The following is a 27,032-nucleotide window of genomic DNA, read 5'->3' on the forward strand; positions in this document are numbered from 1 at the left end:
TAGGGGGCTCAGGCCCTGCTCTCTGCAGACCCAAGGGTCAGCTCTGCACAGACCAAGGCCCCAACACACTGGGGAGCAGTGGGGAGCAGCAGGGATCCCTCAGCACACCCTGAGCCCTGGTGGAAGTTTGACCCCCACCACTTCCTCAGGCTGTTTACAGCGGGGGACCCTGACATGAAATCGGTACTGTCACCCCCACAGGAGGACAACAGTACCAAGGAGATGCCCGGAGGAGGCGGGATGTGGCCCCAAACCACCTGCACCCCACATCAGCCTCCCAGCCCCACGGCTGGCTGCAAGATTCCCCATCTTCTTCCTTGTGGGAATGGTGACTCTGGGGTCACTGGTTGGGATGGCTGGGTCGACTCCTGGCCATGCTGACTCCTAGCCACAGCTATAGAGGAGAAGGTGCTGGGCACTGGGCAGGGCCAAGGCCCTGAGGGATCATGGGAAGGCACACTTTCCGGTGGCTCCTGCTGGCTCCCTGCCCAAAGCTACCACCTCCACCACCACCACACCCAGGCTGAGGAGCAGGCACTGTCCTACCCTCAGAGCACCCTGCTCTGTGCCCCATTGTCATACAGGGCCACACATGCTGTCCCCAGCAACCTGGGCCACCATGCCCTCCTGTGGCCTCTGCCGAGCCTTCTCAGGCTCTCACCCTGCACGAGGGGGTGCACACTTCTCCTGCATGGCCGGCAGGCAGTGCGGGAGGCATATTCCAGGATGCAGGGTCTGCCCCTGTGCCCATCTGGAGCATCCTCTGTTAGGACAAGCCACTCATGGGGCCTTGAATCCCCGGCACCTACCCTGAGCAACCGAGTCACTCTGTGACACCCAGCCCTGCCCACTGCGGTCGGTCGGGGGATCCTAGATTGCTGGTCTCTCTGCCACCTGCCTGGTTCCCAGTGACCATGTTTGAGACCCCGTGCACCACGCACCATCCCCTCCCATTGGTCCTGGACCCAGGCCAAGCCCAGCTCCTGACTCTGCCCATCTGGGGTGGCCTTTGGGTCACCACGGTGTCTTCTGTCCAGACCTCATGTCCCCAACCTGGCCTGCTGTCCCTGCAGAGGGGGACCTGGGTGGAAGAGAGACTGGGCAGCTCCCCCGCTAACCCTGCCTCCAGGTGCCCAGAGGATCTGCGTTACCTGTGCCTGGATCCATTCTCTCCATTGCTTCAGGGTTTGCTGGCTTTTTTTAAAATTGGACTCAACTTGTGAAATGTAAATTTATTTTCAAAGAAATTTGGACATTTTACACAAAATGTTTAGCCTGTACTTTCAACAACAGCAGTGTCACAAAGTACAGAGACTCAAGAGCTCTGTCATGCTAAAGATGCTGGGGGGACGCTGAGGGGATGCAGGGAGTGGTCCTTGTCCTCATCCTGTCCTGTCCTCCCTGCACCCCTACTCTCCTTCCTCCCTTCCCGCACCTGACAACCAGGATGCAGGGACAGCACGTGGATGACGGCATGGCGCTGGCTCCATTCCTGTGGGGCCCGTGTGGTGAGTGGATGGCAGGCACCAGCCCAGCGCCTGAGGGCCCAGCCAGGGTCTGCACCCCGCGAGCTCTGCTTCCATGCACGCTGTAGTTGGTTTCCTGCAAGCCGCTGCCCGAAGTTCACCAGTTCCCAGGGTGAAGCTGGAGCCTCCAACATGACCTCACCATCCTCAGGGGATGGGCAAGGCCAGGGCCAGGGGAAAGGGCTCGGGACTGACAGGACAGCCATGTCCAGATGGCCAGTCACTCCCCAGGAAGCTCTGATAGTGTGCCCTTTGCCAGAAGAGCCCCTGATGGCTTCTAGCCGGGTGCCAAGCACAGGTGTCCTCTGGGGACCTCACTGCACAGGAGGTGCAGGGCGTGGGGTGCTTGGGAGGTCTCGGTGGGCTCTGTGTCTCTTGTCTGTGTGCTCCTCCCCCTGTCCCTCTGTCTCCTTGTCCTCCTGCCCCCCATCCCCCTGTCCCCTTGTCCCCTCTCTCTCCATTGTGTCCTGTCTCCCTGCCACGGTCTCACAAGGAGAGGATGGGAGGGTGCGCAGGGCTCCTGGCTGCCGTCATCGGGCCGCACCCCAGCTGTGTCTCTCTGGAGCAGGTTAGTCTTCCGGCCCCTCTGCCACGTTTCCATAAATAGCTTCGCCACAACTGAACATCTGTGTCCCACAAAGGCCTTCAGAAGACGTCACTGGAGGCCACCGTCATCTCATTCCTGCCCCAGTTTTAATCAACGGAGGGCTCAGCTTGCTCCTCCCATTCCATGTCCCCATGGCTTCCCTGTCACCGCCTGGGCAGGCCCAGCACCACCCTGCTGTCCATGCTGTGGGTGCTCCGGTGCTATGGGAGACGTGAGAGCTCCCTTGGGACATACGGCCTCAGTGGCCTCAGTCTAACCCCGCAGGATACGGGCCAGGGTCCAACTCGGGCACGTAGCTCTGAGACCTGGCTGTGTCTGAGCAGAGGACTATGATTCTGGGCCCTGGGTTCTCCCCACCCGTAGGCTGTTTCCATCCTCTATGAAAACATCTTTCCTCTGTTCCTGTCCCCTCTCTGCTGGGTTGGCTGGACCCTGGGCAGCTGTGACAGTGTTCCCTGTCCTGAGTTGAGACCTGCACCTCACAGCCCAATTCTCTTCGGAATGGGTAAGGCCTATGGGCAGGCGCTCAGCATTGTGATCATCACCCATGGCTGCCGCCTCCCCAGGTCCCGACTCTTGGGTTCTGAGCACCTTGCTCCAAGGGGCCTTCTTGGGGTGGAGGCCTTAAGGGCCTCTCCCACCACCCATGGGTGAACGCAGGTGAAGTGCAGGTGACCCAGGGCCCAGCCATCCCTTCTACCCCAGCATCCCTGTCTCTAGTCAGACTCTGCTGCCGAGGTGCCTGGCCAGGCGGGGTGACAGCCTCCAGAATGGGTCTTCTGCATTGGCTGGCTCCCTGAGGGGCCTGGGAGTCTAGGCTCTGCCCATCACTGTGTCCAGCTCTGCTGTGACTTCCACAGGCCCAGCACAGCCCAGGACCACGTGGGCATCGCATCTGCACAGCTGACACACACAGATTTCAACTATGGGTGCCAGCACCTAAACTGCTATCACTTTTTCCTTTTTATGTTATTGGCACAATTAAATGTGCATGGTGATCACATTCGTCATAGGGAATCTGTCCCGCACGTGATCTTTCTGCTTCTTTTTTTCCCATTCTACTCCCCTTGCTTCAGCTCTTCTGTGAGTTTCCTGTCATCCGAGTGCGTCATGAAATACTCTCTTTATTTCCCTGTTTGCAATCATGTTTTAAAAAGCTAAAAGCTGCTCTGGGCTTGAGAGCGGTGCCAGCATCTCGCCACGGCTGGTACCATCTGGCACAAAGATTTCCAGAAAGCCGTGTTCTGCAGTTGTTTTCTCAAACGTTACATCAAAACTATGATGAAGCAGGATGTGATCCCTCTCTCACCCCCAGGGTCACGTTTTCAGTATTGAGATTTGAAAAGAAAACTGACACCACACTCCCACTGCACGGGAGGGAACCTTGCCGCCTGCCGCCGCCGTATCCTCGCCCCTCGTGCTCTCACCCCGAAGTGTTTCCCTGTTTCCATGTCCTGCACCCCTCATCCTGGGAGTCTGTGACACATACACCAGAATGTTAAAGTGCCATCGAGTCCTCTGGTAAAATCCCTCCCCGAACTATTTTGTAATTGTATCTACTAGGACCACACAGAGCCAAATAACAAGGCTACACACATATTGATCTCACTTTTTATATTATCGTAAGTCACAAGAGCCACAGAAAGCTAAACCTCCTCAGAGACCGCTGAGCGGGAACTGAGGGTTTTTCCTTTCAGGTATCCGAGGCTAGAGCAAGGCAGGGATTGGCTCCTGTCGGTCAACTTCGTCGCTGTGAGCACTAAATACCGGGAACTTGAATTCTTTAGCAATGATCCAAAATTTTCAACGCTGTCTAAGGTAAGGATTCAAAATTTACAAAGTAATCTAGATCTCAACATAATGATTAGTTATATATTTGTTTAGCAGTGCTGAGGACAGAAGCCAGGCCTCAGGAATACCAGGCAAGAACTCTATTGATACGTTCTTTTTTTTTAATCTCAGTCTCCCCCCCCCCTTTTTCTTTCCTTTTTTAAAAAAAATTAATTTATTTCTTAGTATCTTTTAATTAAAGGAAAATTAAATTAAAAATAGTGTGATAGATTATAGTAATTTTTTTGTTTCCCTATTAACCTGATTTGAACCCCTGTAGTGTTCTCCATATCTTGTTCTGACTGATTTTATTATATTCTGTTTCGCTTAATAGTATCAAGTTTGAGGATATAGGCAACCATTTGGAAGGCAACCACATATTCTATGATGCCCGTTATTATTTGACTATTATCTTCTTTGGAATCCTGTAAGCTCTCCAATGTGGTTTTATTGGTCTTATGTACAGTTTTGTTCAATTCTTTTATACTAGCTGATATAGGCTACTCTTTTTAGGATAACAAGAGGCATAACGGTAACCACTGGTGATCACCTAGTAATCCCCCCTTTATTTTTCTTTATTTTTTAATTTATTTTTTTTTTCATTTTATGCTATGTCCATCCTCCTGATCTAAATGACTCTGTTTTGCTTTGTCACATTGGGTTTTTCTTTGGTCCATCTTGCTTTGTTTTTTGCTTTTTGGCCTTTTTTTTTCAATCTTTTTTCCTCTTCAAAGAAAAAGTTAAAAAAAAACTGTGGAAGTAATGGAAACTAAAATGCGCGATTGTTAGTGTAAAAAAGAGGAAGGAAAGTGATCTCAAGGATATAACTGCAAGTTTATTTAAATGTGTAGGAAAGAGAACCATATTGCTGAGTTTTTCTTGGATCATTGAACAGAACTGACTGCAATCTCACTGTATTAATCTCCACTTTTTATGCTTTAATTTTGTAATCTGGACAGCTGTTTGTAAGTTGACAATGTGTGATCTATTAACTGGTGAAGTCTTACGTATGTTCTTTTCTCTTGAAATTCTGTGTTGCTTCTAGCCTTTTACTGTCTTGCTTCGTTTAGTTTTGTTTTTCTCTTTAAATAAAAAAAATTTAAAAAAAAAAACTCTATACCCTAGCCCTGCTTTTATATTCTCTCTCTCTCTGTCTCTCTGCCTCTGTCTGTCTCTGTCTGTCTCTCTCTCTCTGTTTGGTAACAGAAATCAAACTGAGGACCTTATGCTTCCAAGGCAGGCGCTTATGCCACTGAGCTATATCCCAGGCCCTGCTTTTATTTTTTAAATGTGGTTCAAAATAAAAGTTGGAAACTCCGTGACTTGAAGGCTGCTTTGTTACTTGGCCCAGATCATTCATTTTGCCTGCTTAACAAGCCCCCAGCCTTGGAGGTGGACTGAGCCTGCGTCCTCCCATGACAGGGAGGAGTAAGGGGTCTGGAGAAAGCTGGGCCCGAAATGGATTCTCTAAGACTTCCTGTCCCCCTGCCACTGAGACCCGCGGGCCCAAAGAAGATGATGTGGTCTGCAGTAGGTGCCCGGGTAGGGACCAGTCTACCCAAGCCCTGGGCCCTGACCATCCACAAGCCACCTCGGGGCCATCTCTGGGCCGTCACCCCTGCCTGAGCCAATGCTGCTGCCTGAAAAAGCCCACGGCACCCCAGGGGGATCCCATGTTCCAACCAACACCCCACAGGGGATACCAAACCCAGCCCAGAGCACTGATTTTCCAAATGTGCACACACAAGTCCCTTCCCCGCCTGCCAGAGACAGGGCCTCTGTTGGCTGCAAGGCCCAATGGTTTCCCCAAGGACCTGCTCTGTCCCCAGAGACAGGGCCCCCTAAGAAGGACGGGGCCTCCCTTTGGCTCTCTGGCTTTTTGGGAGTGGAGTGGACTGACCTGAGTGGCCCCAGTCACAGGGCTTTCTGTGCCTCCTGCACTCGGGTGTTGGACCACTTCCCCTTGGCACAGCCTGAATCCTTGCTGGCACCCGCCACCTGCCGCCCCTCCCGTCTTCCTCCTGACGATACCCGTGTCACCAGCTTTGTCTCTAGGATGGTGTTACAGAGGCGACCTGAAGGGATTCAGGGCCTCGTGGTCCTCTCTGGCTATGCTCAGGGAGGGGGACCGACACCATTAGAGGCCACCCTGGGGGCCCTAGTTGCCCACCCACCTGGTCATCATCGCCCCTTTGGCAGGGACCTTCCTTGTCCCCAGCCTGTCTGCAGCCGTAGATTCAAATGCTGGGATTGTGAGGTGCAGGTCAGGCACCTAGGCAGGATGGAACTACCCTGGGAGGCAGGTGGGCCCCCCAAAGCCACCATGCTGGTCAGAGGGTGTTGTCCTCCTCCACCGCAGCCACTTTCCCAGCAGCCCCAAGCAGGGGCCCATGCTATGTGCCTGGGGTGGGGGACATGCACCCTCATGTTTGCTGATTGACAGATCGGTCCTTCCCACCGCACTACTCCCCGCAGTTAGGGGCCTCCGGGACAGCTGCGGATGGGAGCAGAGCTGCAGAAGGGGTGCAGAGACCAGAGCTCTGCTTACAGAGGGACAGGAAGTGCGACCGCACCGGGAGGGGTCTGGAAACTTCTGCCACGGGTGTGTGTGTGTGTGTGACCTCGGTGACACCCAATACATGCTTGCCCAAAGCCATGGAGGCCACGGGAGGCGCCGAGTGCAGGGGAAGGCAACAGGGACCCCAGCACGGTGCTGCCAGAACATGGGAGTGAGGGGGCAGCCCAGGTAAGCCCCGCTGTGTAAGGCTCGTCCTGTCACACATGCACGCACACACTCCCGTGCCTCTAAAACTGTGATTATCGGCTGCAGGGCTTTCCTTTGTTTTTGCTTGTTTTTAGCACCAGGGATTGAAACAAAGGAGAATTTTTTTTATGATAAAAAATTGTAAGAGAAAAACAACAGCTCATACAGCACATACTCTGATGTTAAAAGCAGCCACTCAGAACATAAAACAGAGAACACTAAAAAAGAACACTAAAAAATCAGACGCCCCAAAATAAAACAATCAAAAACTGGGCAACTGGGATGAAAAAAAAAGTATAAATGACTAATAAATACACGAAAAAAACCTTCAACGTTGCTTGCCATCAGAGAAATGCAAATTAAAACTACCTTGGGCCCAATGTTTATTGAACTACATCACCAGCCCTTTTAATTTTTAAAAAATTATTTATTTTATGATATTGAGGATTAACCCCAGGCCTTCACACTGAGTATATCCTCAGTGTTTAAAAGCAATTTTTTACAAATCTCGAGACAAGATCTCAGTTGCCTAGGCTGCCCTCTAACCTTTGAGGTTAGAGGCTGCTTCAGCCTCCTAAGTAGCCAGAATTACAGGTATGTGCCACCACAGACAGCGGTTTTAGGCAATTTTTAAACAGCTAAAATGAATAAAAGCATAGTTCAAAATCCTAATCATCATGCTGCTTTCTCTTGTGTGTTCTGCCAGGTAATCTGTGTGTCAAACGGTATTCACTACACTGTTTACTAATTCCCTAACATAACTCCGTATTTACAGAAACAGTACAGTCCATGGTAAAACCGCAACACTAAATATTAATAATTAAAATTAAAGAAATAAAATTAAGAGGTTCCTCTCCGGAGTTCCTCTCTGGATGTTTGACCTTTGCACGCACATGCACACTCACAAGCACACAGACACACACGTGCCATGCACTTGGAAGTGCAGAATGTTACAATCATAGGCTTCCATGGTGGAGGTGCTGGCTCCAGCTGAGTCTCCAGGAGCACATCTGTCTCTGTAACCACGACATCGCACAGCTCTGGGGCTTAGATTCTCTCCTTAGAGTAAACTTTCAAAGCTAGAATGTTTTGGCTCAAATTGCACACATTTAAAAAATAAGTATTTAAAACTGTTATCAAATTGTCCCAAAATACTATAAACACCCTTCAACAAGTCAAAATTCAGTTGAACCATCCTAAAAATTTTAAGCTGCTTTTTTTATTTGCTTTTGGTTTTCTGAGGCAGGTCTTACTGTGTGTGTAATTCAGGCTGGTCCTGAACTTCCCATGTAGCTTAGACTAGCCTCAAATTCACAGTGATCTTCCTGCCTCAGCCTCCCAAGTGCTCTGATTACAGGCATGCACCATCATGTTCAGTTTAAGGTACCTTAGAAAATCCTTTCTCACTGTTGAACTTGCACACCCAGAATTAATAAGGGAGGTTGTTAAGAGTTTTCCAGCTGTTTCTTGACCATTTTTATTTTTCCCAAGGGCTTGTATCTTCACCCATCTTTCCATTTGGCATCTAACTTTCTCCTATTAAGTGTGAGGGCTTTAACACATGCCTTCCTGTGTTCTTTACACCGCACCTCATCCATCGTTAGCACTCAGTAAAGGTTGCAGTGGACACCATGGACAGCTCGTCCAGTTCTCACACACTGCTGATTTATGCTCCTACATAAGGAACAGCTTCAAATTTTGGCTCACAGCACTTTGTGATTTATAGAATTTTAAAACCTAATTCTAGTTTCCTCTTGGAGCTCCCCCCATTATTTGATGTGTAGGAAGTCCTTCCTTCACGCTGAAATCAGATAAACCTCCCCTGTATTATCTTCTACTGCTATTTTTATAAAACACTGAAGTCTTTTTTTGTCTTTTTTGTGGTTCTGAGGATGGAACTCAGGCTGGTGCCAGCTGGGGAAGTGCTCCCCACCACCCCACATCCTCAGTTCCAGACACTGAGGTCCTAAAGTCGAGCAGACAGCCCCTTACACCACGCTGGGTGTGTCCTGTGTATCACTTTTGTCCTTGATAATCCTTGCCATTTTTTTTTCAGCTGACCTTTAACACAGCGAAGTTCCACACCGGCCTGATGCTGTTCTCAGGGCACGCAGTCCTCCATCCTGGCCTGGCCTCTCCTGCTGTCCCTGGGTGGTAGCCCCAGCCGGAGGAGGTAGCAGTCGGCACCCAGAGCTCTCGCCAGCCTCCCACCTTCCGGCCTGATGTAAAAACATGATTACCAAGTAAATGTGTGTCTCTAAAAAGCAGTTACCAAGTTGATGGGCTGGGGGACCAGCAGCCACTTCTAGCAGCTCCAGGGAGGAGGCAAATTGAGAGCTTGTGCTTTGAAGCAATCGGAAAAGACATTCCCAGCAAACATGCTGCCCGGGAGGCCTGCTTCAGCAGCTCTAAGAGGCAGGTGGAGTACACTTCTGGCCACTCATCGTGGAAAGCGACGTAGGGCCCGGCATCCAGAGACCCACCTGGTAAACCTGGCATGCAGGCTGCACAGAATTGGGGGCAAACCCAGGGCCTGGCACTGAGCCACACCCCCAGTAGCCATTGATTTATTTGACATAGGGTCTCACTAAGTCATCAGGTTGCCCAAAGGCTTGAGCCTGCAGTCTTCCTGCCTCAGCCTCCCTGAGTGCTGAGACTGCAGGCCTGCCCCCCCCCCGACCCCTTGCCCCCCGCCCCCCGACCCAGCTGGACTAGGATTTTAGGCCGCTTTCCAAAGCTGTCCGCTCCTTCCGCAGCAGCTCGGTGCTGGCACTGGCCAGGGTCCCTTTTCTCCACAGCTTTTAGGAGTCTCTTTCCAAGCTCTAAAGCTTTCAGCACGTGTTTCCTCGACATGTTTTTGAAACTTCTTTCACAAGAGCAACTAACATTTTTCAAAGTCAAGCTAGCTTGTTGTTATGATGAGTCCAGACCAATCAAAGACGGGAGGGGAACTGCACGCCACACACAGAGCACAGGAGGTGTGGGAGCCGGGCGCCCACGCGCAGCCCTCTTGCAGTGTCTGCAGTCAGCAGACGCTGCGCATGCGGAGACGGTAGACACTGCACGTGCGGAGACAGCAGACGCCTGTCTAGCTGCCCCGGCCCGGCCTCAGTGGACCCCTTTGTGAGATGAGGGACGTAGGGGTGCCTGCAGAACCTTTGGCTTCTGTTTTCAGATTTTGTGAGGCGGCAGTGAGGTTCTCGCTGTCCTTTAAAGTAAAGCACGAGGCTGAGAAGCGTTTTCCAGTCAGATGATCTGGGGAGAGCCAGAGTACCCCCACCCCGGGCCCTGGGGTGCAGAGGCCCAGCGCGTGTGGGGAGGCGTTGAGGGCCCTGGGGCTGCAGACCCTCAGCTGTCTGGGAAACTGCACCAACTCCTTGGCTGCGGGTGGACCCCAGGCGCTGGAGCCTTCCTACGTTGGGGCCCGGGAGCCTGGGACCAACGCCCAGGCAGGGGCGGCAGGGGACCAGCAGGCCTGGGGAACCCTCTCTGCTCTGGCCACGAGGTGCTGGAAGCGCGCACCACCCGCAGAGTGCTTCCCACTGGACACTCCCTCTACCCCTGCGTTCCTGTCGAGGGGGCTGCAGTCCGTTCTCAGCTGTTTCCTTCTCCTGCACTGCTGCCCACGCTGCACATCCAGGTCAGATGGGACAGGTCGGGAAAGAGAAACGCTAGAACCAGGGAAGCACAGAGGCCGGCCTGAGGCTGGGTCCCCAGGGCGTGGTCACCCGTCCACTCCCTGTGGTTCTTACATCCAGGCAGACCTGTTCCCGGGCCCTGAGGAAGGGCCACCTCCTACCCACCCAGGCTCTGGGTCAGTGGCCTAACAGCTTCCCGGTCACCCTCTGGACGCCAAGCTCCCTGCTGGCCTGCTGCTCTGCCCTGCGGTTGTTTCTGCCCGTTCTCTGGGGCTGGGCATGGGGGTTGTGATTCTAAGTGAGCAGAGGCAGGAAGATGCTTAGAATACCACTGGCAGCCACACCTGAGTACCAGGTCTGGGCAGTGACACCATAACTGTCCTGTGGCAGGTGGCCCAGCTGATGGTACAGGTAGATGTCACAGCCGGTCACCTCCCCTCTCTCTGCTGCCCCAGGCTGAGTTCTGGTATCTGGTGTGAACCCCTCAGTTTCACCGTAGCAGGAAGAGGATGTTTTTCTTGCCTCCCTTTCTCGTTTTGTAAAGATGTGATGCTTTACGATGCAAATCAACCTCCCGGTTTGATTTTGTTTTTCTTTCTTAAATGAGTTGGCTGATTTCCCTCATGGCTGGGAATGGTATTAAAATGGTTTAAATAAATCGATGACTGTGCCCAGAGTTCAGGGATGAGAGAAGCAGCCCCTACCCTACTTGAGTCCCGTGCAAATCCCCGGGAGCCCGGGCCCCTCTGGGCCGGCTCTGTGTCTCTCTTTCCTCACGCGGCCTCAGGACTGAACACGGAACTCCGAGGCTGTGGCCTTGACGTCCATCTCCTACGCTCCTAGGGGTGCCTGTCCCTCACCCCGCCCCCAAAGGCCTGGTTCTGATCTTCGTCGTGCAAAGGCCCTGAAACTCATCGCCTTTGCGGTGAGCAGCAGAAGCCCCTGCTCCAACCCAGCTTTCGCTTCTTTCTGCAGTGGCCCCAAGAGCACGGCCCTAAAACTTTTCTTCTGTTCATATGCCATCGTCTTTCTTGAGGTCCCAGCCACCTACGCTGAGAGGGTGGATGGAGAGGAAGAGTCTGTCTGTCCCTCTGTTTACCACACTAGCACAAATGTTGACATTTTTTATTTTATCTTTTGACACAAGGTCTCACTACATAGTTCAGATTGGTCTATTAACTCACTATATAGCCCAGGCTGGCCTTGAACTCCTAGTGATCCCCCTGCCTCAGCCTCCCAAGTATTGAGATTATAGGCATGGCCATGTGTGGCTAAATGTGGACATTTTAGAAAATGCATAAATATCTAAAGAAATGACTTACATTGCCTGAGAGCAACCTGTGTACTCCTGAGATGAAAAATGTCCTATGTGATAATGTCCGCTGCGCTGTTCCATAGTTCCTTGTGCCTGCCCCCACCCAGCTTCCACAGCTTCCACAGAAGGAGTCACGGTGAGGCTGCTCACAGGTGTCAGATACAGACGACAAGCCTCACATTGCACTGCCAGGTGGTCCTGTGGGCCGCGCCCACTAAGGGATAACCTCAAATAGAAGCTTCTCTTATCATGAGTAATTATTAGTAAGCAACATTGTATACATTTAAGTTATAAATAGTTACACACTATGTCTTTGGTGTGTTACATTTTAGGATTGCAGAGCTATGTGACAATCTCACACAGGATATGAATCCCGGTCACTCCATGGGTGGCTCTGCATCCCTAGCCCTGGTCCCCATCACCACGCAGAACTGCTGCCTTTAGTGGCCACACAGTGTTTGCTCCATGCTTTGCTTTCAGACAGAGCTAGCTGCTCATCAAATGCAGGGTGATTCACAGAGGTCCCTTTGCAGAAGCCTGGCTCAGCGACCCCCAGCCTGCAGCCTTTGGCTTCCTATGCGGTGGACCTGTGAGTGATTGACGATCACCAGCTAAGAGGTGCACATGCCTCTGGGGAGCAATTGAACTGTCTTCTCCAGCAGCACACGCAGGCAGGCAGCTGTTGTTTCCGGGGCCATGGTTGAGGAGGTCTTTGCGTGTGTGTGATGTTAGGGATGGAACCCAGGGCCTCATGCTGAAGGCGGCCACAGTGAGGTTGTGACACTCAAGAGGCCCCCCCTGCAACCAGGGCACCGTCACCGCTGTCACCCACTCCTACAGGTGCAGACACTGAGTGCGGGAAGATAGAGGCCTGGGCCAGGACCCCAGCACATTGCCCTTGGGGGCCAAGCGTCCTGAGAGGCACAAGTGTCCCCATCACGATGAGTCCAGAGAGCCCACCTGGGCCAACTGTCCCTCTGAGGGGCCTTGTCTCCGACCTCTGCCTCCCCACCTGGAGTAGGGCTTCCAAGCCTGGGGATGAGATGAGCCCGCTTCACCACTGATGACCCCCCAGAAGCACTGGTATCCGTGCCAGGCCACCAAATCCCCAGGACTGAGACATCAGGGCTGGGCTAGAAACATCGAACCCCAGATCCTAGCCCTGTGGGAGGCTGTGGGCCCCAGCACAGCCTCCTTCTAGTCCTAGCTCTTGGTACCGGGAGTCGGATCCTCATGGCTAGAGAGCCCTGAGTTGGGTACACTCCTACCCTCCTGCCTGGGGCACCAGGCCGGGTTCCAGCTCCCATCACCGTCCTGTCCCTGCTTAGGAAGGGCGAGATCCTGAGTTGGATTCCTGATATCAAAAAAAAAAGAGGGAGGTAGTAAATCGTCAATGTCTTCCACTGTAAGAGAGCACCACAGTGGCAAGAGCCCAGGGTCCTCCGGGACTGAGTCACCACAGTGCCTCCCCCGACCAAGGACTCCAGCCTGAGTCTGTACCTGCCCCAGCAGGGTGCTCCCAGAGACAACATGAGGGTGATGGGCACAGACTGAGGGTTGAACCTCCTGCCACCTCTCAGGGAGACGACCAGGGAAGGAAGCCCCAGCACCGAGGGGACCATGCCCTACTGCCTTGCCTGGAGGGTGGAAGGGACGCGGAAACATATAGAACTGTGCTGCAGTGAACTTCCCCAAGCGCAAGTCCCCAGGCGCACAAAGTTCAAATGGATCTCACAGTGTGCAAACCTCGGCCTAGAAGTGTTTGGGAAATGAACTGAAACCCTGGGGTGAGAGGGTGTGGATGTGGCAGTATGGTCCTGCGATCTTCACAGGCCTCAGTGTTGGCCTCGTGGGCATGGCCCTGCCCTGGCGTTCATATCCCCTGGTCCTCACTATGCTCTTCACCTCTCTTTGGCTCAGCTGCTACCTCCAGTGGAGAGCGGCTAGGGATGTTTCTGTGCTACATGCTGTCTGTCGCATTCCCGTGAGCTTCCATAGTTCTGTCATCTGCCCCGAGCCTGGAGCGCTTTGAGGCCTCAGCCCAGGGGCGTAAGGGGACTGCAGCTCCCTGGGGCAAAGCTGGGGATTTTATGACCCAGCCCCAGGGCCCGAAGGCCCCTAATGGCTCACAGAATGGCCTCCACTTCCCCTTCTGCTCTCTGTGACAATTAGTAGTCAGGGCAACAAAGTGCCTGAGATGAGACTGGGACCCAGGGGTCTCGCTGGAGCTGAGCTGAGCTCAGCGCTACAGGAGCAGAGTCCCAGCCTTGCAGACCTCGGCTCAGTTACCTGGGCCTCATTCTGCAGGCTCCCAGCTTGCCTGGAGAGGCCCTATCTGCTGCAGCTCTGCGAGGGGCCCCTGCGACACCTCAACTCCAGGACAAGCTGGCTCAGCAAGATCCCAGAGTGCACCCCACCTCCTGCAGGCTCCAACACCCCAGCAGCTCAGCTCTAGTACAGCTCCCTGGCAGGGTGAGGGTTGAGGGACAGAGTCCTCCCCTCAGCCCAGTGAGACGGAGGCACACAGCACGCTGGTCAGGGCCTGCCTCCTGCCCCTTCAGGCAATGCTACCTGGTGCCGGGGTATTTTAGGATACACACATAGCCACGCCTATGGCAGCACAATTCATAAGAGTTAAATCCTGGAAGCAATTCATATCCTCTACAGCAGAAGCACGGGGAGAGAAAACGAGGCATTTACAGTCTGCAGAGCACTACTCCGCCATAAAGAAGGTTATACTGAGGCATCTGCAGGCAGACAGATGCACCTGACACCATACCACTGAAGTGGGGTGATTCAGAAGCATAGTTTAAATTCACAGTTTCCTGAAGTACAAATAAAGAGCAAAATAAAAGATGGCTCATGGTGGACCAAGAGACAGACCTGTAGCAAAAGGGAAGAGGATGGAAAACAGGGCAGGGTGGGGAGGAGGAATGAGAAAGGTGGAGGTATCTGCTGTCCTCGCCCAATACGCCGTGAGGACTGCAATCATCCACACTGCAAACTTGGACCGGTACATGGGAAAATCTGTAAGCCACAGACACCGACCTTTCCCCCAGCACCCAAGGCGATGCGATTCAGCCTGGGTCACATTATCCTGAGTCCCAGCCGGCTCCTGCCGGTGCTGCCTGGCCAGTTCCCAGGGCGGCAGACACGGAGTTCACACACAGTGAAACAGAGTCGCTGGAACCCACCTTTAGTCCCAGGGTGCTGGTGTCTCCATTCGGCACTGGCACAGGGTGGGGTCCAGGATCCCTAAGGACACGCAGGCCCTGCTGTGACGTGGTGGGTGGGCGTGAAACTGAGCCCAGCGTTCACACACTGAGCCACCCAGAGTGGTACTCACCACTGCGAATAGCTGATATGGTGCAGGTGTTTCTAAATAATTCTGCTCCACACCGTTTAGGTGACAGTAACGGAAAAAAGTTTTGCACAAATTCAGTTACTGACAGGGAATTTTTTTTTTTTTTTTGGTTGTTGGTACTGAGGACTAAACCTGGGACCTTTGCACTGAGCTAGGCTCATTCATTCATTCAGAGACAGAGTCTGTCAAGTCACTAAGTTCCTCGAGCAGAGAATGAAAACTCTAAAATATTTTGGATCCAAGGTTGGAATCTGAGAACACATAACCCGCAGATTCTGAGGGCCAACTGTGTGCTCCAAATGGACACGTGCAGTGCTGCCCCGTGAGACGGCGGTGTTTAGCGCACTCCAGAGCACACAGCACCCCAGGGTAAACCCCTTGGCTGGGAGAACTCAAGCCATGGAATTTCGGGGGCCATATATGGCCGGTAAGTGTTTTCGGTTTTGTACAAACTGAACCTCTGCCCGTGCTCTGGGCTGAACTTGCACCTTAACCACCAGGCACAGGGCAGGGGAAGGGGAGCCTGTGCGGCAGAGCCCTGGAGGCTGTGTGTGCCCGGCCCCTTGCAGGTCACCATCCTGTGCTTGGGTGCAGACCCTGGAATGAGAGGTGGACTGCTGTGGCAGGAGCCAAGATGTACTGGACCTCATCCCTCCTCAACCCCTGGGGAAGAGTCCCCTCAGCCCTGAGGCCAGCAGGGATGGCATGGTCACCACCTGACTGGGACCCTGGTGCCACGGGCATGGTGCTCATGTGCCTTTGGTCACCACCTATGCCAGACAAGCAAGCACACCACTCTCAGGGCCCTAGTGGCGTGTCTGCCGTCCATCCTGGGGACACACGCAGGGTGGGGACGCATCTGGCCTGGAACATGGTGGTGTAGAGTGGAGCAGAGCCCGTCCCTCCTGGCACGGTGGGCGCCCATTCCTTTACTGTTTTCTCAGCCACCTGAGGTGACAGACCTGCAGCCCAGGCAGAAGGCTCAGGCTCAGAGAAGTGAGGGATTTGTCCCAATAAAGACCAGTGTCAGTGATCCTGACACTTCAGGCCGCACCTCTATCTCTTGAACAAACCGTGAGAGATATGGGGAGCAGAACAGGAATTTGGGGCAGGTTTCGGGTCCACTCATCGCACCCACCCAACTCCCACCCAGTTCTGAAAGTCACTGCCAGTGCCCTGGGACCCCACACACAAAAAGTCCCAGGTGTAACTGTCAGCGTAATAGAAACCAAGCATGGAAAACCCTCTATCCGTCATTCCTGGCTGGGGCTCTCAGGGCCTCAGGATGTGCACATCAGCCTCTCTGGGCTGCTTTGTCTCCCCGGCCAGACCAGTGGTGCCTAGCAAGCCCCATGCTCCCTCAGTGTGCAGAATGGGCTGGAGCACTTTTGGCTCAAATCTGTCATCACACCCAGGTGGGACCACAGAGCCGTTTTTGTCTTTAGTGTTAACCCAGCTCGAAGGCAGAAGGTTAGTCAGGGCCTGGCGGTTCCAGTTCCGCTGCTGTATGGGGCCACAGCACCATGGAGGCCCTGGCCTGGCCCTACAGTGGGAGAAACTCCCGGGTGCTTTACCAGTCACGTGGGATTGCCGGCCCCCGAGTTCTCGGTCACGATAGCACTTCCTGCTCTCGAAACTGAACAATGAATCCAAGAATCTCGATGACTCGCAACCCCTCTCGCCCCCCGCAGCCAGGGCCCCTCAGCCCCTTCCTTCCACCTCTTCGACACCTACACTTCCTGTGTCCCTGCCCCAGCAGGAGGGGACCTGCCTGACCAGACAGAGGGCTGTCGCGCCATGGGGATGCGGGCTGGGCCACTCAGCACTTCTAGGGGGAGCATGACCCAGGCCATGTCACATCCGGATGGAGACATCAGGGGTCCCAGGTCCCAGGTCACCGCGAATCAAAGCCTGGGCACTTGTTTTGGCCAAGGTTCCCTTGGGAGGGAAGCTCTGCTCCTCGAAGCCACAGCCAGGGAAAAGAGAAGGGGACGGACTCACCGTGGCATGGAGGCTTCTCAGAGTAGCCAGTTCCGAGATCAGAGGGTGACAATACGGCAAGTGACAGGACAGAGAATGATAGGCACGGGCCCTTGGACTCTCCCCTCTGTCCCCATCGCACAAGGACAGCACCAAAGTAACAAAGTGATAAATGATGGGCCAGGGCCAAGTGAGCCCAAAGTGGAGAACACAGCAGCCCGTAGTAGGACTGTGACCGTGGAGAGGAAGGGGAAAGGGGGTGACATCCACCAAGAAGGGCGCCTTCTCCAGCCTGGTACAGGGCCAGAGTCACAGCAGGCCCACAGGGGGTTTAAGACAAGAATCACTTTGAGCGTCACACAGAACTCAGGTCCCCAGGTATGTGCAGCAGTTAGGGCCTGGGGACACCACCTGGCTTGGAACAGTTCCCCTGGTGAGAGGTGCCCCCCATCCACACAGCTTGCATGCTCGCTGGGTCACCAGATCTGCCCAGGGTGCATGGGAGGGGTGAGTGGCACACACCAGGTTCAGGGCCATAGTGCTAGGACTCAGGGCTCTCAGGGTCCAGCTGATGTGGACAGAGGGCCACCCCATGGGGCCCTGCTGCATGCACAAGGATTTGTTCCGTTTCCTCCGAACTCAGGAATAAGGGTTGCTTGGCAGACGGCACCTTTTCACACAGACACTCGAGAATCAGGAACCTCACCAACACCTCAGAGAGAGCTGAACATAAAGGTGGCCACTGCCCTTGGGTGACCCTGATGGCCCCTCATGCTTAGCACACTGACCTCACTGCTGTGACAACCAAGCACAGCTAAGGTGGGGGCAGGGACACCTTGTGGGGATGGTGAGCAGGGGCTGTTGGCACTGTCCATCCATCTGTCTGGGCCAGGCTGGTCCCCACCTGGGAGGGGGGTCTAGAGGTCATGGCCTCAACCTTCTCCCTGTCCCTAAGCCTCAAGCCGTATGTGGCCACAAGTCCACATCATGAAGGTCCTCCTGAAAAGGCTGCCAGGGTGACGATGGGCCCGGGGCCCCCTCCTGGGCCCTTGGATCTTCCCTGTGGGTGTCCCCCTGAGGCCCCTGAGGCCATGGCCGTCCACCGCTGTTTGCTTGTGGCCTATAGCCATGCTGCCCAGCTTTGTGCAGACAAATGTATGAGCTCAGAGGCCTGGCCTGAACCTGCGTCTTCTACTGGGGCCGGGAGGAGGGAAGAGGAACCCAGCTCAGACAGGCAGCTTCTGTGGACTCCGCCACCACCCGGCCCTGTCTACTGAAAGCCGCCAGTCACATTTCTTGTCTCCATGTAGGAAATGTCGACCACAGAACAGAAAAAATCCAGCTCCTGAGCACCTCGATGGCTTCATTTCAATACAACTTCACTTGCAGGCTGCCGCTTCCACCTCTCACATCCAGCATCAAAATGGTGTGGCCACTTGGCCTGCAGAGGCAGCCTGAACCATGCATCCCTGGGGGGGAGCACGGCATGGCCTCCACCTCACCGCCAGGCCCTGCGCTCACCCTTGGTGTGAGCTCAGCCCGAGAGAGGCTGGTGGGTGTGGGGCCCTGCCCCATCTCTCTCCTGTGTTAACCTCAACCCTAACCCAGGAGAGGAGGGGGCTGGGATAGGCGGGCAGGTCACCGGGGCCCCAGGCAGTGCAGGATGGTGACATCACAGCAGTGCCTCCTACCTTAGACAGACATCTGTCCCCCAGCAGGGCGCCCCCCACTCTGTCACCTGTGGCTGTGCTCAGACTGGGGGAGGGGCTGCTATTTTGGGCACAGAAGAAAAGAGGCCATCGCCAGCCCCCACCAGCTCCCGGAAACTAGGTCACCCCAAGCCTGGGGCTGCCACGCCGGCTGCCATCGACCCCCAAGCCACGTGTCCCTGCCTTGGGCAGTTGCTGTCTGGGCTGCAGAGGTGGGGTCACTGGCCACCGCTGAATGGTGCCCGTGTCCTCTACCTCCCAGGCTGGCAGGGGAGTCAGGGACATGTCACCGAGGGCGCAGGCAGGTTGGGGCCCAATCGACCTGGCGTGGGGGTGGGAGTGGGACTAGAGGGTTCCTTCCCCAGCTGGGCCAGTGAGTCTCCAACCAGGAGCAGTGAATCCTGTGACTGGAGCCCTGGGCTTCTGCTGCAACAGCAGCCTGACGGTGTGTCCTGCAAGCCCCGTTCTCCTGTCTGCAAAAGGGTCATGCTGCCAGGTGTGGTGACGCGCACCTGTGATCCCAGCACATTGAGGCAGGAGGCTGAGGCAGGAGGATTGCTGCGAGTCCAAGGCAGATCAGTCTGGGTTATACAGCGAGATCCTGTCTCAAAAACGAAAGCATGCACAGAAGCGAGGAAAAGCACCCATTTGTGGGGCTGCCGGCATCCAGGATTCTTAGGGAGCTGAATGGGGCTGACTCCATCAGTTCTTCTCTATGTTCTTTGAATAAGACTCTGACTAGCACCCACCAGAATGCTCAGGAAGTAAACCAGGAGTCCCATCCACTTGCAGGGGCCCTTGGCCACTAGGTCTGGAGCAGACAGGGTCAGGTCTGGCCAGGAAGGCTGCCAGGGCCTCACAGGGCGGGTGTCCTCCCCAGGGGTACAGCGTTCCCAGGAAGAGCTGGCACCCACGACCTCTGCTCTATGCCCAGCCTAAGTGCAGATGCCTTGGACTCAGTCTGACCTCATTCCATAGAAAGGGAAACCTGTGTGGGGCCCACACCTGTCATCCTAGCACTCTGGGAGGCTGATGCAGGAGGATCCCAATTAACGCCTAGCCCGGGCAACTTAGGGACTTGGCAAGACCCTGTCTCGAAGTAAAAAAATAAGAGCTGAGGGTGTAGTTCAGTGAAGGCTCTGGGTTCCGTCCCCAGCTCTGCTCTCCAAAACAGAAGAAAAAGGAAGGGTGAGGGCGAGTGTGGGCAGCAGCTGTCCACACAGGGCACTGTCAAGGGACAGCTTGATTCTGAGCGGTGACCAGGGCCCAGGAAAGCAGCGGGGGGGGGGGAGCAGCTATGCGACTGCAGGCTGGGGACCCCTCCTCACATGCAGGGGAGACACGGGGTACACAGTGGGAGGTGACACGTAGGCCTTGCTTATCTGCCATCTATAGCACACAGGGTGGCTGGATACAGGTTGGGGAGGGGACTTGTTCGCCCCTGTGGCTGGGTCTGGGGCCCCTGCACCATCCGGAGGAGAGCGGAGCCCAGGCAGGCCCATGGGGACGGTGTTGCCCAGCAGGGGATGGGGCTCGAGATACAGATCTGGGCTCCGGGGCTGAGTCAGCAGGATGTGGCACTGCCCCCCATGGGGACCATCCCTGTTCTTCTCCCTTCTCCTGTTCACCACCTCCTGGGAGTTGAGGTATGTGGGGTCACAGGTGTCCCGCACGGAGGGGAGTCCTGCTCCTGGCCCCCGGGGGAGAGAGAAGAGCCCAAGACCTCCAGCAGCTTTGAGAATCCTCTTGGCCTCCATGGCTGTGCAGAACTCTCCTTTTCTGGTCCAAACTAAGGCATCTGGCCCGTGAGGTATGGCCCGATCCTCAGGAGCTGCTCAAGCCCAAGCCAGACAGCTTCTTACCTCGTTGGAGACAAGAATTCAGGGGACAGAGATGGAGACAGCAGAGGGAAGAGGTCTGGGAACCCCGCCACTGTGGCCACTGTTGCTTTTTAGTTTTACTAAATTCATTTCACTTTGTTTTTTGTTTTTTTAACTTTGCTAATCGTGAAGTTTCACCATGCAGCCCTCGCCAGTGTGGACTCCAGCCCTGTTGACCCATGGGGCCCCTTCCACACATGTTTTTCCTTTTCTCTGCTTTTGCTTGTGACCTTGCAACACGTTCAGAGCGCATTTCGGCCCCCACGCCCACAGCGTGCCCCACTCTGGGTGAAAACTCCTGAGGGTGGGGTCTCCTCAACCTTTGCAGCCCAGTGCTTCAGACTCACAAGGGAGCCCTCAGCACACACCTGGACGGGACCTCAGAGCAGCCCCTCCCCTGCTTCATCAGAGAGGAAACCAAGGCCCAAGGCCAGAGCCCAGATGGTCCATCCACACTGGAGCCCTCCGGAGGCTCAGGCTGTGCACACGCTCTGTGCTCAGACTGGGGCTCGATTCCGGGAGGCTGGAACCTCACCACGGGACACCAAGAATTTAGCTAAGGAGATGAGAACTGGGCTTGCTGTACGTGCATGCCCACAGGCATGCACACACTCACACGCACAGGCACACATGCGTGCACACACACCGGGTAAGGAGATGCTGGAGACATTAACAGGCTTCACAACACTGACCATTCTCCTCTCCCAACACCACATATTGTGTACTTAAATACACACAATAAAGTGCATTTGAAATAAATGCCTGCATAAATCTAATGGGAGGTTTCAGGCAGGGAACATTGCTACATTTACGTCAAAATGAGAAAGGGCGGCCCAGAAATGTCAGAGAAAAACAGTGACATCCTTCCACATTTCATCGGAGAGTTAGAACTGAGGACTTTCAGAGGCTAAAACAGGGTGTATGATTTTAGGAATCGATTTATTAGGAAAAGAAGAGAGGATCCAGAAAAGGAAATTCACATCATTTACAAGGAAATTCGGTAACATTCATAGTCAGTGGAGAGAAGATGGAATTTTCAAAAAGTGAACTTGAAGTACCTGCTTTTGCTTTGAAGAAAAACAGGGGGAAAAAAGCTCTGAAAATGAGTTTAAATAACCAAAACTTGTCACATCTCACACCATCCTCAAAAATAAAATACAGCTGAGTTAAAGAGTTTTGTGTAATAAAACAAAACAAAAATGCTAGAAGAAATCGTGGAGAAAATGTTTAGAACCTCGATGTAGAAAAGGATGATGACATAAAGACTAAAAGTCAAAAAAGAGGACAAAAAATTTTTTTCACCACATAAAAATGTTAAACTTATAAAAAGTGGAAAACATCATAAAAGTAAACAGTTGCTCTCACATGACAAGCTGGAGAAAATATTTGCATCATGTACCACAGACAATGAATTAATACCCATTATATATAAATATCAGCTATAAATCATCCAGGAAGGGGAAAAATCAATGCGAACAAAAAAAATTACAGGTAAAGAGTATAACAAGTAACCAATGAAGAAACACAAAAGTCCATAAAACATGAAAATAAAATATATTATTAAAGAAGTAAATAAAAGGGGCTGGGGATTTAGCTCAGCGGCATAAGCGCCTGCCTTGCAAGCAGGCAGTCGTGCGTTCGATCCCTGGTACCAATAAAAACGAAAAAGACAAAAGAAAAAATAAAGAAGTAAATAAAAGAAATTACATAATGAAGTAACAAAGAAATGAAAGTTTAAAACACAGTTAGATACTGCAGGCCTTTTGCATGGGTAAAAGTTAAAAATTCTGGTGACACCTGGACTGCAGGAGGCCGTCACATTGACGATGTCGCTCAGACACTAACTTCAAAGCTGAGAACCCCCCGAAGCGTCCGGCAGTGCCACACTGGAAGCCAAAGGACCAGACCCTGCACACGCGGCAGCCCACCCTCTGGCAGACTGGATGGATGGGTCGTGTGGGCACAAACATCAGACCAGGCAAGCAGACAGCAAAGAGGATGACAGATGTGACACAAACCCTTGCTGCTGCTGGGGCGAGCCATTCACAGCTTTTTTAAAAATGGGGGAAAGTGGCAATCGTGTAGTCGTAAGCATAAGAGGGTCCTGTTTTATAAAGTCACCGAATCAATAGAGATGCGGACCTAACTGTCAGTGGCTGGGAGGAGGGACAGGGACGACATTGCCTTTGGAAGGCCAGTGTGGGTGCTGCTGTCCTTGGAGTGAGTTCAGACGACGTGTGCACAGCGCATTCTCACTGGCTGTGTGCGGGCCGACATTGTTTTTATTTTAGCGATGGGAAGACAGTGCTGAGCTGCATCGTCTGCCTGAGAAGCGCACATCCTGTGGGTGATGGAGGACGCCCAGTTTGGGGGAGCTGAAGGAGTGGACCCTCCCTGGTACCCCACGCTCCACACAGCTGGGGCTGTGACTTGGCAGAGGAGATCAGGGGCAGCAAGGAACCCTTGTGACCCTGTCTGTCCCCGAGCCAGCTAAGAGACATAGAGCGTTCAAGGACCAACAGCACGGGAGGATTGTTTTTAATACCTTGGGCAGCTTCCTTTAGACACTTTGGTTGCACTTTTAACATGGTTGGTGTTACACAGTAGCTTTGACTTTGTATGCTTCATTTTTCTAGATCATTGAAATTATCAGACATCAAAATTTTAAAATGTATCATTTCTAAAAATAACAGTATTTTTGTTTCTTCTTTTTCTTTTTCAGGTACAGGAATTGAACCCAGGACCTTTGCACTGAGTTGTGTCTCCGGCTCTGTCAATTTTTATCCTGAGACAGGGTCTTTCCGAGCGGCCCAGGTTGGGCTCCTAGAATTTCACTTCTGCTTGTTCAGCGCCCACCTAGGTTAAGTGAGAGGCCCAGATCACGGCTAAGTGCAAAAGGAGTGGGAACAGCGACCGAGGCCCAGCAAGCCTCCAGCTCTGCGCAGGCTACAGACGGAGCTGCATAAAGTTAGGGAGCAGATCTGTCAAGCCCCAGTGTGGGGGAGAAACCACAAGAGAAAAGATCACGAGATTCGGCTCCCTAGCATTTGACACACTGTCAACAGCATGAATGAGAAGTAAAGGTCAAACAGCAACCTGCAGAAAATATTTGCAACCAGTTTGACCAAAAATTACCAACTGTAGTAAATAAAGAGCTCCGACAAGCCCGAGATACTCCCCACGGAGCCTTAGTTCCCAATGGAAGGAGCGGGCAGCTTCCCGCCGACACAGCCACAGGCGCCAGGGCTGCTTAAACTCGGATTTCTATTAAAACTTTAAATAAATGAAAGGTAAGCTTAAATTAAATCAGCATCTCAAACGCTCCAGTGTCTACATTTGGCCAGTAGCTACTGAGCAGGGCGGATAGGGGCCATTTGTGGCATCCTAGCACACTGGATAGGAAAGCAACATTTTAGACAATTCACAAAAAAGAAAGAAAGACAGACACATTGGTGGCCAACAAACACATTAAAAATTTCAATTCATAAAAATAAATGGAACAGAAATTAAAATGAGATAATACTTTATGTTCACTCAACTCAATACACAGGAGGCTGCTAATTGAAAAAGAGTTATGGATTATCTGGAAAGTAATTTGTAGCATACATTAAGAGCTATAAACTCCTCGGGGTCTGGGGATGCAACCTTAAAAAATAGAAACACAGACACAGTTTTCTACAGGGACTTCTTGCTCCCTGAATTATTTATAAATTCAGAAAGAGAAGCCAGGGCATAAGTCCAATCTTAGCCAAAATTTTGCTCATTAAGACCACTCTGCAGACAGACAAGTGATCAATAAAAATATATGGCTTTTGCCAAGGAGGTTTAATGACCTGAGAAATACATGCCTGTAGGGTTAGCTTTAAACCTCCGCCACAACAAAATCAAAACTGAACGGTTAGGGAAGCCATCCACCCTAAACATACAGGGGCCAACAGGGGACCCATCAGTGTGAACCCCAGCACCCTTGGAGTGAGGAGCGTTCTTCACGCTGTGCGGTGATTTCAGGAGCTTTTTCTTTCTTAATCCGAGTTACTTTATCAGCTCACGCTTGCTATGCCTCTGATTGCATCCCTGGTGGGGCCTTGATGTGGATGTGACCCATCTTAATTCTTTCCACTTCAGTTTCTTTCCCCAGCCTTTAAGGGTTGCCTGCCGGTGACTCCACTGCCCAGCTTTCTCCCCGAGCTGGAGGCCGCTGCATAAGGAATGCTGGTTCCATCTCCTATCCGAGTCCGGGGAACTGGCACCTGCTCCACAGGGTCTCACAGAGGCCTCTGCATTTCCTAACGGAAAACGGAAAACGTTTTGGTCACACCACTGTGCTGTGTGACAGACAGTTCTCAGCTGGGGAAGGTCACGCTTTCAAAAGGCCCAGGCAGGCGAGAGGGTTAGGGTTAGAGTTAGTGATGTGAGCTCTCCTGGCTTAAGAGCTCTCCTGCCCACAGGGATGGCTCCCAGGAGCACGCCACCATCTTGTCAGTGACTTTTAATAAACCTTTAAAAGAAAAGGTGAGAGAGGTTGAGAGCCATGAAAGTTTGACTGCTGTAAGCTGGGGAGGCTGTAGGCCTGTGGAGGACAGAGTGGCCCCCAACAAGGGTTAGAGCAGGGACCTCCATGTAACACCGCCTTGGGGAGGTCTAGAAATTTCTCTGCAAGTCTTATTCTCCAAGCTCAACACTTGAGAGGGGAATAGGGATGATTCTTTTTTCTAATCAGAAAAGAAAGTAATTAAGAAAGTCTCCCTGCCTGTGACGTGATGAGGGAGACCGAGTCAGAAGCAGGGGAAGGGAAGAAGCCAGGGACACAGATACCGCAGGATGGGGCCGCCTGCCTGGAGCTTCCGTGTACCCTTGAGCCCCTGGTCCCTGCGCCCCACAAGCCCAGGCCCTCTCGCTTGCTAAGGCCCACGTGGCCAATGACAGATCTGTCATCTTTCTGTCACTTTCGGACTCCGCTTCCTGTAAGCACCTGGGCGTGGTTGCCCCAGCCTGGCTATCAAGTCCCTGAAGCTGGGGCCAAACAGGACCAGGTCACCCAGGTCCTCCAGGGCCCTGAAGCCGAGGAGGCCATGCTGTGGGAATCACTCGCTTTTGGGGAGGTGGTGGCTCTGTCCCCCAGGCTGAGCTGAGTGTCCCCCCAGGCTGAGAAAGTGTGTGTGGGGGGGAGCTGTGCTCAGAAAGCGAGGTGTGGGAGCTGTGAGCCTCACCGCCTGGCATAGCTGGGAGCCCAGGGGCCCCTGATGTGGTGGTGGAGGTCTCCCATCCTGGGCCTCAGGCCCTTGCACACCGCAGGCTCTCACTGCAGGTCTCCCAGTGGGCAGCTCCCCAGATGGCAGGGTTGGGGACAGCTCCTGGACCACTTAGTGGGGGCCCTGGGGCCCTGCCAATTCTGGAACTGGCCACGTGTCCTCGAGGGGTCACGGGCCGATGTCCCCTGGCCCCCTTCCTCCACACTGCTCTGAGCCAGGAACGATGGAAGCTCAGGATGGAGCCACCCACCCTGCTGCACAGAGGGCCCAGAGCCAAAGGCAGGCACCGCTCCAACCCACAGAGCACAAGGGGGGTGAGAAGATGGGCACCTGAGGGGGACCCTAGGCTTTGGGAAACGCCTGAGTGTCACTGTAGCTTTGTGTGTTTCAGATCCTCCTAGGCTCCAACTCACCAAAGAAAGTCCCCAGCGCTTTGTGCTATGTGTGCTTCCGTGGGTGACAACAGAACTTTGGGGTTAAAAATTATACTTTCTACACCACAGACACCCTTCTTGGCAGAAGGGTTTGATTACCCCCATGGAATACTATACAACAACAAAAAGAACAACATTTACTATGCAGAGAATAACACGTGCATTTCCAGGCATAATTCTGAGAAAAAGCAAAAGTATATGAATGGGCAGTGTCTTTTAGGTAAATCCCAAGAACTGGCAAAACAAACAAATGACAATGAAAGGACAAGGATTATGTGAGTAGAAGAAACCGGGAGAAAACACAGGAGTGAGGTGTGAGTGAGCTTGCCCTAGGCCCAGCTTGTGAAGTCCCTGAAGCTGTTCCTTCCACGTCTCTGCGTGGGCCCCATATCGGAATGACTTTCCCTCGGCATCTGGGCTCAAGTTGCTACCTGCTTGCTGCCGGCCCCAGGCGGGTTAAATGCAGCTCTTCCCCTCCTCTGCCGAGCGTGGTCTTGGCAGGCAGGGCTGGGGAAGACCCTAGGCCCAGAGCCAGGACTGAGGCCCAGCCTGGAAATCAGTCCTGCCGCTGCCTGGGCTCTGCCAGCGGCCTCCTCTCCGCCTTCCCACCCCTCCTGGCTGAGCCAAGCCTGCCTGCTCCCAGACACCGAGGAGAAAAGGCCTGAGGGAGTAACAAGAGGCGGAAGCTTTAGGAATGCTGCAGGGCCTGTGACTCCTGCACAGGGAGGCTGAG

Source organism: Cavia porcellus, unplaced genomic scaffold, assembly GCF_034190915.1.
Source record: "Cavia porcellus strain 051 isolate PalLab524CR breed Dunkin Hartley unplaced genomic scaffold, mCavPor4.1 scaffold_17, whole genome shotgun sequence".
Lineage (NCBI taxonomy): Eukaryota > Metazoa > Chordata > Mammalia > Rodentia > Caviidae > Cavia > Cavia porcellus.